At 42.7% G+C, this 15,023-nt stretch overlaps 1 long non-coding RNA gene and 1 pseudogene across 2 annotated transcripts; one reads left to right on the plus strand and one right to left on the minus strand.

Annotated features, from left to right (window-relative positions):
* Nucleotides 1–733: 733 nt before the first annotated feature.
* LOC120387803 lies at nucleotides 734–10,208 on the minus strand. 2 transcript variants are annotated; one of them, XR_005590356.1, is made up of 3 exons: nucleotides 10,119–10,208; nucleotides 6,897–6,997; nucleotides 734–879 (listed from the first exon to the last, which is right to left on the minus strand). It is a non-coding gene; the product is annotated as an uncharacterized LOC120387803 (long non-coding RNA). The 2 variants fall into 2 exon arrangements; XR_005590355.1 differs by lacking the exon at nucleotides 734–879 and adding an exon at nucleotides 4,845–4,888.
* Nucleotides 10,209–11,856: 1,648 nt separating this feature from the next.
* LOC120377069 lies at nucleotides 11,857–14,028 on the plus strand (annotated as a pseudogene).
* Nucleotides 14,029–15,023: the final 995 nt, after the last annotated feature.

The raw sequence follows: 15,023 nt of genomic DNA on the forward strand, positions 1-15,023 counted from the left end.
TTCCAGCTGGCTGTGTAGACAGGCATTTTCACACTTTCAAATGTTTGGGTCTCTTAAAATTAATCTTAATTCTGAATTTCATGGGTTTCTAATTATTCTACCTGTGGAGAGGTTAACCGGGGCTCATCTCCCTCTGGGGTGGCGGGGACCCACACCACCACACTAAATTGGGGAATAGGTCTTGCGAGGAGTTAGTCCAGCCGCAGGAGTCATCCTCTGCGGCCTTTGTGAAGGAAGAAATAACACAGTAAGCCCAGGCCCTTGGTCAGGGCAGGACATTGGTGAGTCAGGTGCTCAAGCCCTCAGGCAGGGGCTGAGCAATAACAGTATATACTAGCAAGCCCTAGGTCAGGGCGGGGCAATGGTGAGTCAGACGCTCAGGCCCTCAGGCAGGGTCTGAGCAACAACAGTATATAATGGCAAGCCCAGGCCCTAGGTTCAAAAGGGCCTTGGAGAGGGGGAGACTGCCACCCATGAGTTGGGTGGCAGGGGGGATGCAGGCCCTCCCACTCCACTGTGTCCCAGCCCAGGGCCCTATCAGCAGCAGAAGACCCGCTGCTGCGTCAGTGGGGATCCTGGCTGCAACACACTAACACAGGTTCTGGCAGTGCTGCAGCAAGACTAGGGTCAGCTGCCCTCAGGCTACTTCCAGACTCCCCCTCTTGAGGTACCTGGGTCAGGGTGCTGTCCTCAGGGGGGGTCCAGCACCATGGGTTCCTCAGGATAGCTGGCGAGGGGTAGACTCAGCAACTCCTTCTCGTAGTTGGCACAGGGCAGGCTCAGCAACTCCTCCAGGTAGCTGGTGTGGGGTAGTCTCGGCAACTCCTCCAGGTAGCTGGCACGGGGCAGCCTCAGGAGAGTGATATCATTCATGGTCACCTGGTTGAAATAGGGGAATTTTTGTAAGGGAACAGTAAAAGGACCCCGTTCATGCTGGGCTGTTTGCGTTTGGCTAAAAGGGATCATCCCTGAGAATAGCCATGCGGTGGAGGGAGGGGTGAAGGGATCATTCCAGAGAATCACCATGTAGTGGGGTCGGGGGAGGGGTGTGCTGCACATCCACCTGAAAACCACAGCCCCTCCTTTTAAATGTCCAATGCAACTGGCATTGCTTGCTATGGGAAAGGAGGGTGCTGCAGTTTGAAAATCACCATTCCCATGTTATGAAGGCAGAAGGAGCCAACCCACATACCTTCTGGCTTATCATGGCTGCCTGGAAGTCAAATTCTGTTCCCAGAATTGGGCATTTGGGTGGGTCTAATTCCCTCAAGCACTTTTGAAAATTCTACTTTTTGGTCTCTGTTTTCATGCAAATACTTTGGTAATAAATAAGAACAAATAAATAAAAATAAATATATAAAAACCAGACTACACTCTATGACTGGAATTGTTCCTTCCTGTACCATATAGAATTCTTTATTTCCATGAAACATTAGTTATTCTTTAATAGTCCATTTAAATGCTCCTAAATTAAAATGCCACACATTAAAATTTGTAAAAAATACAGTCCCCAGAAAGCATTAGTCATTTCAATTGAGAGCTGTTGGAACAGAGTAAAAGGAACAAAAATCATCTGGATCTGCAAGTATCTCACACAGCTAGAGCCAGCCCTTATTGGCTGGCTAACTTGTATTATTGATGGCAGCATTTAGATAAGGTTTTCTAGAAATTTATTTACAAAGGCCAAATTCACTCAATTATGGGAAGGCAGAGATCGATTTCACTGAAATAATCTGTTCTTCATTTGACCTACACTTCATAGCAGCAAAAAATACAAATGTATAAGAACGATTAAAATGATTACAGTATGTTTAATCATTTCTAGATGTTTTCCAAGAATGAAGTCCTATTAATTGCATCTCTGTAAACAGACTTCATCACTAATTAATAAATAAGAAATCACATAGTTACTTCGTGCTTGTCACCCTCAGGTTTAGTGTTTAATAATCCTCCTGCTGTAATTGACAGTAAGACACATGGGCTTTTGTTACCTCATTGCTGGAAAATCCAGAATGCAAAGCCCAATACCAATTACATTTCAAATAAAATTCTTCTGCCTAAAATAATTAGTTATTAATGTGTATTTGTATTACAGTAGTGCCTAGATGTCTTGCCCATGCTGAGATTCAATTGTGCTGGGCACTGTATAAATATATAGTAAAAGACAATGCCTGCTCTGAAGAATTTATAATCTAAATGTAATACAAGATGCAATAATTGCTGTAATAAGTAAATGAGGGATGGGATGATAGTAATAAAAATATGTTTTGGCTTAGACTAGCTGTGTGCAAAATTTGGATGTAGCAAAGAGTTTATTTTGAGATAATTCAGTGTATCAGTAGCATTGGTCCCAGCTATACACATGCTTATTCAGTATCAGCTAGCAGTATTCATTATGAGTCTCAGGGACGGGGGCGAGGGGGTGGAGATAAGGAGGAATCTGATGTAGGATGGAGTCATAGCTTTACATGTTAGTATGGGAAAGGTGTTGCAAGCACAAGAAACAGCATGGAAGAAAGTGCAAAGGCATTTGGGAAGAAAAGAAAAAGTAGGTGATGAAAACTGGTTAGTTGTTAAATAACAGGGCCTATTAAAATAAGACTTTTAATTCTGTGTCCAGTACTGAAAACAATGAAGCTCTCAGAAATGAATAGTTAAGTATTGTTAATAATTAGCTGGCAATCTGTTTTTTCAATTCTGCGGTTTCCTGATATCTGTCCTGCAGAACACTATTCACAAATGCGCCTATCAAAATGGATCGTGGTGTAATTGAGATCAACATCTCAACCAGTGTCTCATTTATTATTACGGTTTGTTGTGCCAGACAAAAAGAACTCCAAGATGAAGATAAGTCATTCTATTTCACCTAAACTTATAAAAGTATAATAATTTAATTCCTTGTCTACAATAGTCCTTGAACCTTGCTAACTGCAATTAATGACAACTGATATGCTTGCTACTAGCATGTTTATAGAGTGTTTGTTGGTTATAATACTATGGCTATAGAATGTTTTCCAATCCACTGTCAATATTTCAAGGTGACATCCTTACTCTTGGAGTAGACTCATAAATATAACTGCCAGGTTCCAATGGCTTATCCAGTGCCCAGGTTCCAATGGCTTATCATTAAAGTATAGGATGCAGAAAGAGTCAGGCTGACCAGAAGAAAAATTTCCTGCCTTACCAAGAGAAAAAGAAAGAGAAACAGTAGGGGACCTAGGGAAGACTGAGGGTATGGCTACACTATGAAATTAGGTCAATTTAATAGAAGTCGATTTTTTAGAAATCAATTTGATACAGTTGATTGCGTGTGTCCCCACTAAACGCATTAAGTCAGTGGTGTGCATCCACAGTACCGAGGCTAGCGTCTACTTTCGGACTGTTGCACTGTGGTAGCTATCCCATAGTTTCCACAGTTTCCTCCACCAACTGGAATTCTGGGTTGAGCTCCCAATGCCTGATGGGGCAAAAACATTGTCGTGGGAGGTTCTGGGTACATGTCATCAGGCCTCCCTCCCTTCCTCCCTCCTTGAAAGCAACAGCAAAAAGTCGTTTCTCACCTTTTTTCCTGGGTTACCCGTGCAGACGACATACCACGGCAAGCATGGAGCTCGCTCAGCTCACTGTCACAGTATGTCACAGCAGCATCCCCTTGCCTTGCAGACGGCAGATGGTACAATACGATTGCTAGCCGTCGTGGTCATCCTGTGGGTGCTCATGGCCAACCTCAGTTAGGTTGGTCGGGGGCACCTGGGCAGACATGGGTGCTTCTGGCTGGCCTCGGTGAGGTCAGTAGGGGGCACCTGGACAAAAATGGGAATGACTCCAGGTCATTCTCTTCTTTAAGTTTCATCTAATAGAGATTCAGTCCTGCCTGGAATATCATGCCAGCTGGAGGCTTCTGCCTCAGGCTGCTCTCCCAGTCGGCAGCACCATGCAGTCACACCTACCCCAGCCTACCCCTTGCTCCCATGGCTCATGAAGCCTGAACAGTAGTAAGGAGCAGTTCAACTATAGGCTGAGCAAGTGCATAATGGTGGTAGAATGTGCCTTTGGACTTTCAAAGCTCTCTGGCGCAGTTTACTGACTCGGTCAGACCTCAGCAAAACCAATATTCCCATCATTATTACTGCTTGCTGTGTGCTCCACAATATCTGTGAGAGTAACGGGGTGGGAGGTTGAGGCAAATCACCTGGCCACCGATTACGCGCAGCCAGACACCAGGGCAGTTAGAAGAGCACAGCAGGGCATGCTGTGCATCCGAGAGGTTTTGAAAACCAGTTTCATGACTGGCCAGGCTATGGTGTGAAAGTTCTGTTTGTTTCTCCTTGATGAAAACCCACCCCCTTGGTTCACTCTACTTGCCTGTAAGCCAACCACCCTCCCCTCCCCCCTTTGATCTCCACTTGCAGAGAAAATAAAGTCATTGTTGTTTCAAATTCATGCATTCTTTATTAATTCATCACACAAATGGGGGGATAACTGCCAACATAGCCCAGGAGAGGTGGGGGAGGAGGGAAGCACAGGGGTGGGGTAGTTGTAGGGGCACCCCCTAGAATGGCATGCAGCTCATCATAGAAGCAGAATGTCTGGGACTCTGACCCAGAGAGGCCATTTGCCTCTCTGGTTTTTGGTAGGCTTCACGCGGCACTGCTGCGGGTCCCTGTTATAATCTCCGTCCTTCATGCCCTTGGAGATTTTTTCAAATATTCCAGCATTTCGTCTTTTGGAACAGAGTTCAGATAGCATGGATTCGTCTCCTCATACAGCAATCAGATGCAGTACCTCCCGTTCGGTCCATGCTGGAGGTCTTTTGCAATTCTGGGACTCCATGGTCACCTGTGCTGATGAGCTCTGCATGGTCACCTGTGCTGATCAGCTCACTATGCTGGCCAAACAGGAAATGAAATTAAAAAGTTCATGGGGCTTTTCCTGTCTACCTGGCCAGTGCATCTGAGTTGAGAGTGCTGTCCAGAGTGGTCACAATGGAGCACTTTGGGATAGCTCCTGGAGATCAATACCTTTGAATTACGCCCACTCTACCCCAAATTCAACCCGGTAGGGTCGATTTCAGCACTAATCCTCTCGTCGGGGAGGAGTACAGAAATCGATTTTCAGAGCCCTTTAAGTCGACAAAAATGGCTTGGTCATGTGGACGGGTGCAGGGTTAAATCGATCTAACACTGCTAAATTCGACCTAAACTCGTAGTGTAGACCAGGGCTGAGAGATTAAGTTGGGGAACTTGCTCTGTGGACTTTGTGGAAGAGGCACTGTGCCAGTCCATGGCTTGTCATGTAATTATGGAGGAACCTGGTAGCAATTACATAGTTAGGGCTGCATTCTAAAACGGATTTAAAAGTGGGCAAAAATTCTTAGTTTTTCAGGAAAGGTAGGTGGTCAGTCAGTGTGGAATTTCACATAGGATTAGTTTTTATGCTCTTTGAATAAACCAATATACCTATGACTGGCCCTGCTAAATAAGATCTATGTTCTGTTAGCATCAACCATCACAGAAGTCAACGTAAACTTTTGGAACCTGGTCAATAAGGATCTTTCCATTAACTTCAATGGACTTTGGATCATGCTCCCCTTAAAGAGAAGTTTCAGGAGCAGAGGGTAAGGAAGATTGAATTAAAGACTGAAAATTGTTTGCCAGAAGTACACGGCAGTATCTACTCTTTTATTTAAAATGAGAAGTCTTTTTCTATATTAATACAGTCACTAATTATCCTCTCGTTCCAGTACCATAGTTGGCTAATTAGCTTAGCAGTAGCATCCTCTTGTCAAATTTGCAAATGATTCAATTAATCTTATCTTGCCTCCCAATAGCCCTCTGTAGAAGTGAACAATAACTAGATATTTGTTTGCATCTGTCTTTGTCATAATACCTGTTCTACATTCAGCTCTGTTTCCTAGCTAGGGTGACAAGACAGGAAGTGTGAAAAATCGGGACAGAGGGTGGGGGGTAATAGGCGCCTATATAAGACAGCCCCAAATATTGGGATTGTCCCTATAAAATCGGGACATCTGGTCACCCTATCCATAGCTCTGAGGATGGTACTTTATTGCTCTTTGTACTTAAACCTAAACTGTCTGACTAGTGACAGTAGTTTGTGTTGTCTTCACCAATAAAGAAGTTTGTGTGCGTATATTTGTTAGTGAAGCTACTGCAAAAAATCACTCTCTTTTGGATCATTTCCCTTTGAGTTAATGTCTTACAATTGACAGACATCCTGGGATTAGGATAATGGAATACAAAAAAACAGTTTAGAAGCATGAATCCTTGCTTTCACTGCAAACTCAGGAATAAATACAGCATGAGTACATACAAACTAATTAAAATCAAAATGGTATTACTGGGGGAATTTAATCTTTAAAATGCTTATATATAACAGTGGAGCATTCATGAGTATGACACATGCTCATGGAATGTGAAATTTAGCAAGTGCATTCAGGTGGCAGAAGACAATAGATACAAATCTCAGGCGTGCACCTTAAGGGCTATATTTTCAAAGAAAGCATTGAAAGATCTTAGCCAAGTGCAATTTGTGTGCACGAATTAACAGAACTATTTTAATAAGAGCTAAATAATGGTGCCCTGTACTTTTTATCTTTTTAAATTGTGCCCTGATTTGCTTCTTTATGGTATATTTTAATGTCTGGGAACATTTTCTGTGGTCCTCCTTTTACATATTATTTTACTATTGGGTTATTTCCTTTAGAAATATATGGGGCACCAAATCTGGTCTTCCTGGTTTAGCTGAAGGCCCTCTGGGAGGTGTCAAGGATGATTAGTCAAACTCTACCACTTAAACTGATATATATTCAAAATGTTAATTGCCACACAGGTTACATAAGTATTAATGAAAACAAAAAAGAAATTTAACAATCTTACCAAAAATCCCTTCCCTGTTCAACTGTCACTCCCTTGGCACTTGCGATGTCACCTATTCACTGTTCTCTAGTCCTTATTGAATCTTCCAGCCTAGACCGGTCCTGAATTTACAATATAAAAATCAAGCTGAAACGTATTTTAAGAACCCCCCCAAACTTTTCAGACCTTCCATATACATCCTAAAGAAACAAAACATGGCACTAACCCTGTTTATTTCCTTTTCTGGATCACCCTTAAGCTTTTGGAGCTTGATCCTGCTGGATGCTAAACACCCTTATCTCCACCTGAAGTCAGTAGGAGGTGACGTATTCAGCACCTTGCAGGATTGGGTCCTTAAGCCCTAATTCAGCAAAAGTACTTAGACATGCCTAATTTAAGCACACAAGCAGTCCAATGACTTCAATGAGACTCCTCACACAGGTAAAATTAGGTATGTGTTTAGCACAGCTTTTCAAAGCTGTTTAGGTATACCTGAAGATTCAGATACCACTTCTGAAATGCCACTAGGTGACTAAACAGGTTAGGCACCTAAATCTCATTGATTTCAATAGCAGTTAGGTGCCTGGCACTTTTGAAACTCCCATTAAGTGCCTATCTTTAGGTGACTAAATACCTTTGAAAATTTGGTTCTTAGAGCCCAATTATTCTGCCTTTATGCACAAATAGCCTAGACTAAGATTTTTTGCCCTCATTAGAAATGAAATGCACACATAGAAATAAGAGATTTGGGGCAAAATTTATTGTTGATTTATCCCATGTTAGTGCTGTTTCAAAAAATGTTGATAGAGCCATTTTCTGTCAGTAAATACCGTGCCATCGAAATCAAAATGCTTTGCAAAATCATGTAAATTTTGCCAAAATTTTGTTTAGGAGAAAAAACATGAAAAAAGTCCCAGCAACGTAGAAATGTCCCATTTTGACATTTTTTGTTTTGAAATTACTTTTTGTTTCAATTTTTAAAATTTTGGATTATATTATATATATATAAGATCAAATTTTAAAAATAAAAAAAGTTGTAATTGATCCAAAAAACATTGTTTTTTTAATTTCCTTTGTGGAGGATTTTGAAATGTTGGGGGTTTATTATGAGTCAAAATGAAGTCAAATTCAGAAATTTCACAATCCTTTACATAATGGAATTGTCATTCTCCAGCCAGCTCTACATATGATACGATGCTGGACCTTAAAATGCTGGACAAGTATAATTAATTCAGCATTCAATATTTCATAAATGACTATATACATTTTGCTCTAACTTGAAACAAAACAAAATAACCCTCTGATCAGGTCAGTCATGGAAAAGTTCTCCCAAAGCACATAATTCTCCCCCACGCCCCCTCCAAAAATGGTATACATAAGGTCCTGGTTTACCGAAGTTCTTAAGTGGGTGCTTTGCTGAATAGGAATGAATTTAACTATAGCTTAAAGTTAAGCATAGGCTTAATTGCTTTGCTTAATATTGGCCTAAATGTAAATTTAAACATAAACAGTATGTGCAATGTGGTGAAGCACCATTGCTGAGAGTAGTTTAATTTCCGAAATGGATTCCATTTAAATGTGCTATCATAATTTTACATTAACATATATATGTAGCAATGAAATGAAAAATAATTATGTATTTTTAAGGATAAGAAGTTATGGCCAAATTTAAAAAAAACTGGGTGCAATCAACATTATTCCACCACATTGCACAGCCTGTATATTCTATATTGCATATTTAATACGTAGGGCCCTGCTACTGCAGCAGTTACACACATTCTTATCCTTAAGCACTGAATTAAAGTAAAGCATGTTTTGTTTGCAGTGTTATGGCCATAAACTGTAAAATACAAAGGCATAGATTTTACAAAGGAAACAAGAATGAAGAATATTACCTGTATACAATGTGGTTGAATTAATGTTGCTTTAGAAACACTAAACCTGATTCTCCTTTGATTTACACCACATCTACACTGGTGTAACTTCACTGACTTCAGTGGGGTTACTCCAAATTGACACCAGTGTGAGAACGGAATCAGCCCCCTAATTTTTATTCTCTTACTTATGTGTAGTTGATTTCTTATCTTTAATTTTGCATTAATGTTAATTTTTGCATTTTATATTGCTATTTGTTTTAATAAGAAAAAAAAGAGTGAAGGAGAAGGAAAATATAAATATTAGAAAGTAAGACAATAAAGGAGGAAAAAAGGGGAAAAAATTCTGTTTGTACCTCAGCATGGATTCTTTAGAATCACCTCAGGGCTGTTCAATATCGTTAGAGCCAACTGACAGCTGCTAAATCACTTTAACAGTGTGCCCTTATATGAGGCATCCTAGGCATTTCCTAAGACATCTTTAATTCAGACAGTCTTAATTCAAGAGGTCTTAACCAGTTAAAGGTGCCTCGAAGGTAAAGCGGTTCAGTGAGCACCGGAGTCCTTAACCACTTTAGCTTCAGGGCTCTGTGAAAAACCGAACAGAAATTGTTCTATAATGCACGAGAGACCATTCCATTCTTAAACTTTCAGAACTTTAGAGATATGGTGCTATTTGCCTTTAATCTTCCATTGTTTTTCATTCCTTAAAACAGATTTTAAATCTAGTGAACTTTGAAGTTTCTATTTTTAGCCATTATTGAGAAGTGCAAGCCCAAATATTAATCAGAACATGGAAAATGTGTATATTTTTCATATCTAGAAACAGATGATAAGTTGGTAAAATAAAAAAAAATTCTTTTGGGTTGAAACCATAATTTCAACTCAAAAGGAATTTGTTTGAGCAACTGAAAAAGGGGAGTTAGAATGGAAACTGCTTCTCCAGCATCTGACATAGCAAATGCTATGATAAGCTACGTTAATCTTTTCACCCAGACACTGCCCTCGATTGGATAGAGTATCATTGTTGGACTTGTTCATAAATAATTGTGACTATTTCATCCTTTACTGGCTGCATCTAGGTCTTGATCCTGAATAGTGCTCCTGCATGCTACTGAGCATCCTCCATTTGCACAGCGGGAGATAAGCTCAGGATTTTCCTGGATCAAGGACTCGGCAGGTCAGTTGAGGCTGAGATCCAGTTTGATTGGTACTGAGATCTTCTGAGAGATACCAAGTGTCCTCAACTTCTGTTAAAGTCAGTGGGCGTTGAGGGTGCTCAGAACCTCTCAGATATACTCAACACCTCCAGGACTGGGCCATAAGGAAAAGAGTGCTTGTGTAACTCACTGGTGAATGTGTGACTCACCCCAGAGGATATGCATTGTTAGTGCTCTCAGTTAGGGTGCTTTAGCTCAAATTGTAGCAGCTCATGGTTTTCAGTTCTGGAGGTTCCCAGTCCAATCACTGGTGTATCAACCAAGAGGACAACCATCACTTATGTTGCTACTGTTGTGTATTTGGTTGTTGTGGTAATAGAATCTCGTGTTTCTATGGCAACTGAGTCAGATTATTAGGGGATAGTGCAGCCTGTTTGGCTGGCTGTTGGTTAGTTCTGTGTGTAGCAATAAATGGCTGCTCCAAGGTTTACAGCTCTCTGTGTCTCCAGTGATTTCTTCCTAAAGCTGTTGCCCCCAAGGATATAACAACGTGGCGATGAGGGTGGGATCTCTGTGCTGCCCCAGGAACAGAAGGAAGTAGAAGTTAAGGTACAAAAACAAACAAACAAACCTTATTTGCTGCTGGAAGGGGGTGAGAACTGGCTTGTTTGCTCTGACTGTGAAACTGAAACTAAAATCATGGCTACACTTACAGGGCCACTGGAACCTTTTGAGGAGATTATATTGCAATGGCATGTGTATACTGAGCGTTTTGAGCTTTTTGTTATTGCAAATGACATTACAGAAGAGAAGAAGGTGCCAATATTCTTAAGTGTTGTAGGGGCTAAGACCTACTCCCTGCTACACAGCTTACTACACCCTGTTAAGCCAGAGACCAAACCTTACAGTGACATTGTGGAAATCTTGAGGTCTAATTTTTCTCCAAAACCACTGGTAATTGCTGAAAGATATAGGTTCCACAAAAGAGACCAGAAAGAAGATGAAACAGTTGTACAATTTGTAGCAACTTTGAGAAAGCTTGCAGAACACTGTGAATTTAAGGAGCTGTTAAATGAGGCCCTACGTGACAGGTTAGTGTGTGGCCTGCACAGTGAAGCTATACGGAAGCGCCTATTGACAGAGGCTCAGCTTACCTTATAGAAGGCCATTGAAATTGCTGTCTCCATGGAACTGGCTACAAAGGAGGCACAAGCCATCGGTGCATCGCCTAGGGTGCATAAGGTGTCACAAGAACCTACCCACAAAACTGTGGGGAGTCAAGAATGTTACCACTGTGGTAAGCCGGGTCACCCTGCATCAGAATGCTGGTGTAAGGACCTGGCGTGTCGACACTGTGGCAAAAAGGAACACACTGAGTGTGCTTGTAAACAAAAGAAAAAGAGGCCTGTGGTATGGCCGACCAAAAAGGGAAATCTGCATACCCTTGAGCAGACCCAGGATGACCAAGGAGATACCTCCTCACAAGAACAGCCACTCCACGTTTTGTCTTTGGCAGTGGGCTCACATGAATACTGGGTAACCCTGTTGTTGGACGGAAAACCTATATGCATGGAACTGGACATCGGTGCAGCCGTTTCACTGGTCTCAGAGACTGTGTATAAAGAAAAGCTACAGCATCTTCCACTTAAAGCAACAAAAACAGTGCTGAAGACATATACGGGAGAAGCTGTGCCCATGTTATCCACTACTGATGTTAAGGTGGAGCTCAATGGACAGGCTGCTAAATTGCCACTGTTTGTGGTGAGAGGTAAGTACCCACCCTTAATGGGTAGGTCTTGGCTTAGGAAGATCCAGCTGAATTGGGCAGAAGTGCACCGAGTGACTAAAGAAGAAACCGGTCTGACCACTATACTAAGGAAACATGCTGCTGTTTTTGGAGAGGATCTGGGAAGTATGAAGGGAATCACTGTGACATTGAACATTAAACCTGGCAGTCAACCAAAATATCTGAAAGCCAGAACTGTGCCATATGCCATCAGGCCAAAAGTTGAAGCGGATCTAGAGCACCTGGTCACCAATGGAGTCCTAATACCAGTTACCCATAGCCCATGGGCAACTCCTATTGTTCCAATAGTGAAGAAAGATGGCTCCCTCCGGATTTGCGGTGATTTTAAAATCACTGTCAACCTAGTGTTATGTGCAGAGCAATACCCGCTTCCCCGCATTGATGACCTCTTCGCAGGCCTGGCTGGGGGACAAAAGTTCAGTAAGATTGATCTGAGTCAAGCATATTTACAGATGCACGTTGATGAAAAGTCCCAAGAGCTGTTGACTATTGTGACGCATAAGGGGCTTTATCGATACTGTCAACTACCTTTTGGAATAACATCTGCTCCAACCCTGTTCCAGAGGGCTATGGACCAGATCTTGTGTGGTTTGCCAGGAGTCCAGTGCTATCTGGATAACATCCTGGTCACTGGAAGGAATGAGGAGGATCACTTAAAGAATTTAGAGGCTACCCTACAAAGACTGGAAGAGTATGGACTGCGAGTCCGCAAAGACAAGTGTGAATTCTTCCAGCCCTCTGTTGAATATTTGGGACACATCATTGATGCTACAGGTCTTCGTAAGGCCCCTGTCAAAGTTAAGGCTATTGTGGAGGCTCCCCCTCCTTGAAATGTTAGCCAGCTTCGCTCATTTCTAGGACTATTGAACTATTATGGAAAGTTTATCTCACAGTTAGCCACACTGCTAAAACCACTTCACAAACTCCTTGGGCAGAACAAGGCCTGGAAGTGGACTGAAGCCTGTGATGTTGCATTTAACAAAGCTAAGGATGCATTGCTAAATTCTGAAGTTCTGACGCACTTTGATCCATCCTTACCCCTACAGTTGGCCTGCGATGCGTCCCCTTATGGAGTGGGAGCAGTCGTGTCACACATTATGCCTTCAAGAGAAGAGAGACCTATTGCTTTTGCTTCACGCACTCTAAGCAAAGCGGAAACTAACTATGCCCAAATCGAACGTGAGGCATTGGGAATCGTTTTCGGAATTCGGAAGTTCCATCAGTACCTGTTCGGACGGAAGTTTACTCTTCTCACTGACCATCGACCCCTGACTTCAATTTTTGGACCCCACACAGGCATTCCTCCATCAGCCGCTAGTCGTATGCAACGGTGGGCATTGTTGCTTTCCGCGCACACATATGAAATCAAATATAGGAAATCCACTCTGCACGGCAATGCGGATAGTCTCTCAAGGCTGCCATTGCCAGTCAGCCATCGAGATATTGCCCAGAAGGAAATCTTTTACTTTGAACAAGTAGAGAATATACCTATCACCGCTGTTCAAGTAAAGAAGGCAACTTAAGTTGACCCAATATTGTCCCAGGTTATGGACCTGGTGATGCATGGAACATCTCGGCGAACCTCTCTGGTCTCACCTGACCTTGTTACCTACATGTCCAGGAGGATGGAGTTATCAATCCAATCTGGTTGTTTGTTGTGGGGGAGACGTGTCATTAAGCCACCACCACTGAGATCACAGATGTTAGAACAGCTCCATTCTGGTCACTGTGGAATAGTGCGCATGAAGGAAATTGCACAAAGCTATTTTTGGTGGCCTGGGTTGGACAATGCTATTGAAGAGAAGGCAAGAGCTTGTATGTCATGTCAGGGTGTGAGGAATGCACCCCAGTGGGCACCCCTACATCCATCGGACTGGCCTGAAAAACCGTGGCAACATATTCACGTTGACTTCACTGGCCCCCTTGAAGGAAGCATGTTCTTGGTGGTGGTAGATCCCCATTCAAAATGGCCAGAAGTCTCTATAATGCAGTCCACTACTGCAGAGAGTACTATCCAAAAACTCTGAGGACTCTTCTGTCTGCCAAAACAACTTGTGAGTGACAACAGATCGCAGTTCGTCTCTCAGGAGTTTCAAAAGTTTATGAAGGCAAATGGGATACACCACATCACTTCAGCACCATATCATCCATCCACCAATGGATTAGCTGAAAGATTTGTGCAGACAATGAAACAAGCTTTGAAATCGGCAAGGGGACAATTATCCATTCAAAAGCGTCTGGACACCTTCTTACTATCCTACAGAAACACACCTCATGCTACGACCAAGGCATCCCCGGCCTTTCTAATGATGGGATGACAGCTGCACACTTGCTTTGATCTGCTGATACCTTCTGAACCCTGACAAATTGTGCAACGTCAGCAGCAAGATCAAGTCATCAGGCGTGCACCCAGAGCAAAAGACCGAACCTTTAGCCCAGGACAGCCGGTTTTGGCTCGGAATTATACTTCTGGAGCTAAATGGGTCCCTGCCACTGTCATCGCTCAAACGAGACCTGTTTCCTACACTGTCCGGACTGCAGAGGATCTCACCTGGTGGCGACATGTAGATCAGCTGCTGCCAGGTCATATCAGTCCTCAGGACACATCTTCAGTAGAGTTGCCTGACTTCACCACCTCCAGCGAGACACCGAATCAAGAGTCACCTGTTCCTGACTTTTCCCCTCCATTACTGCCAGTGGCAGAGATACCCCTCTGCCCGGCACGAGCTGATACCCCATCTTCACCCCTTCGCCCTATGAACCCTGAGCCCATTGTCAGGGCCGCACCCAAGACACTTTTGGGTGCAACAACACCAGAAGTTCCCCTTAATCCACCTAGAGACAGAAGGCCTCCTCGTTGGCTGGATCTTTAGCTAGGGCGAACCCACGGTTACGGGGCAAAATAATCCACAGGGTTTAGCTGGGAATGGAGGCAGTCTACCCTCCTTCTCTAGTTAGTGTTTGTTTTATTGTGGGGACATTCTTATTAAGGGGGGAGGAATATGTTGTGTATTTGGTTGTTGTAGTAATAGAATCTTGTGTTGCTATGGCAACTGAGTCAGATTATTAGGGGATAGTCCAGCCTGTTTGGCTGGCTGTTGATTAGTTCTGTGTGTAGCAATAAATGGCTGCTCCAAGGTTTACAGCTCTCTGTGTCTCCAGTGATTTCTTCCTAAAGCTGTTGCCCTCAAGGATATAACAGCTACGATGGCTCCCTAATACAGCAACCTATGGGAAGCAATACAGCCTGAAGAAAGAATCCTGAAGATACTCATATGCTGAAGTTCTTGACTTTTCGTTGCCATAA

This window comes from Mauremys reevesii, linkage group 1 (genome assembly GCF_016161935.1).
Source record: "Mauremys reevesii isolate NIE-2019 linkage group 1, ASM1616193v1, whole genome shotgun sequence".
In the NCBI taxonomy this organism is placed as follows: Eukaryota; Metazoa; Chordata; order Testudines; family Geoemydidae; genus Mauremys; species Mauremys reevesii.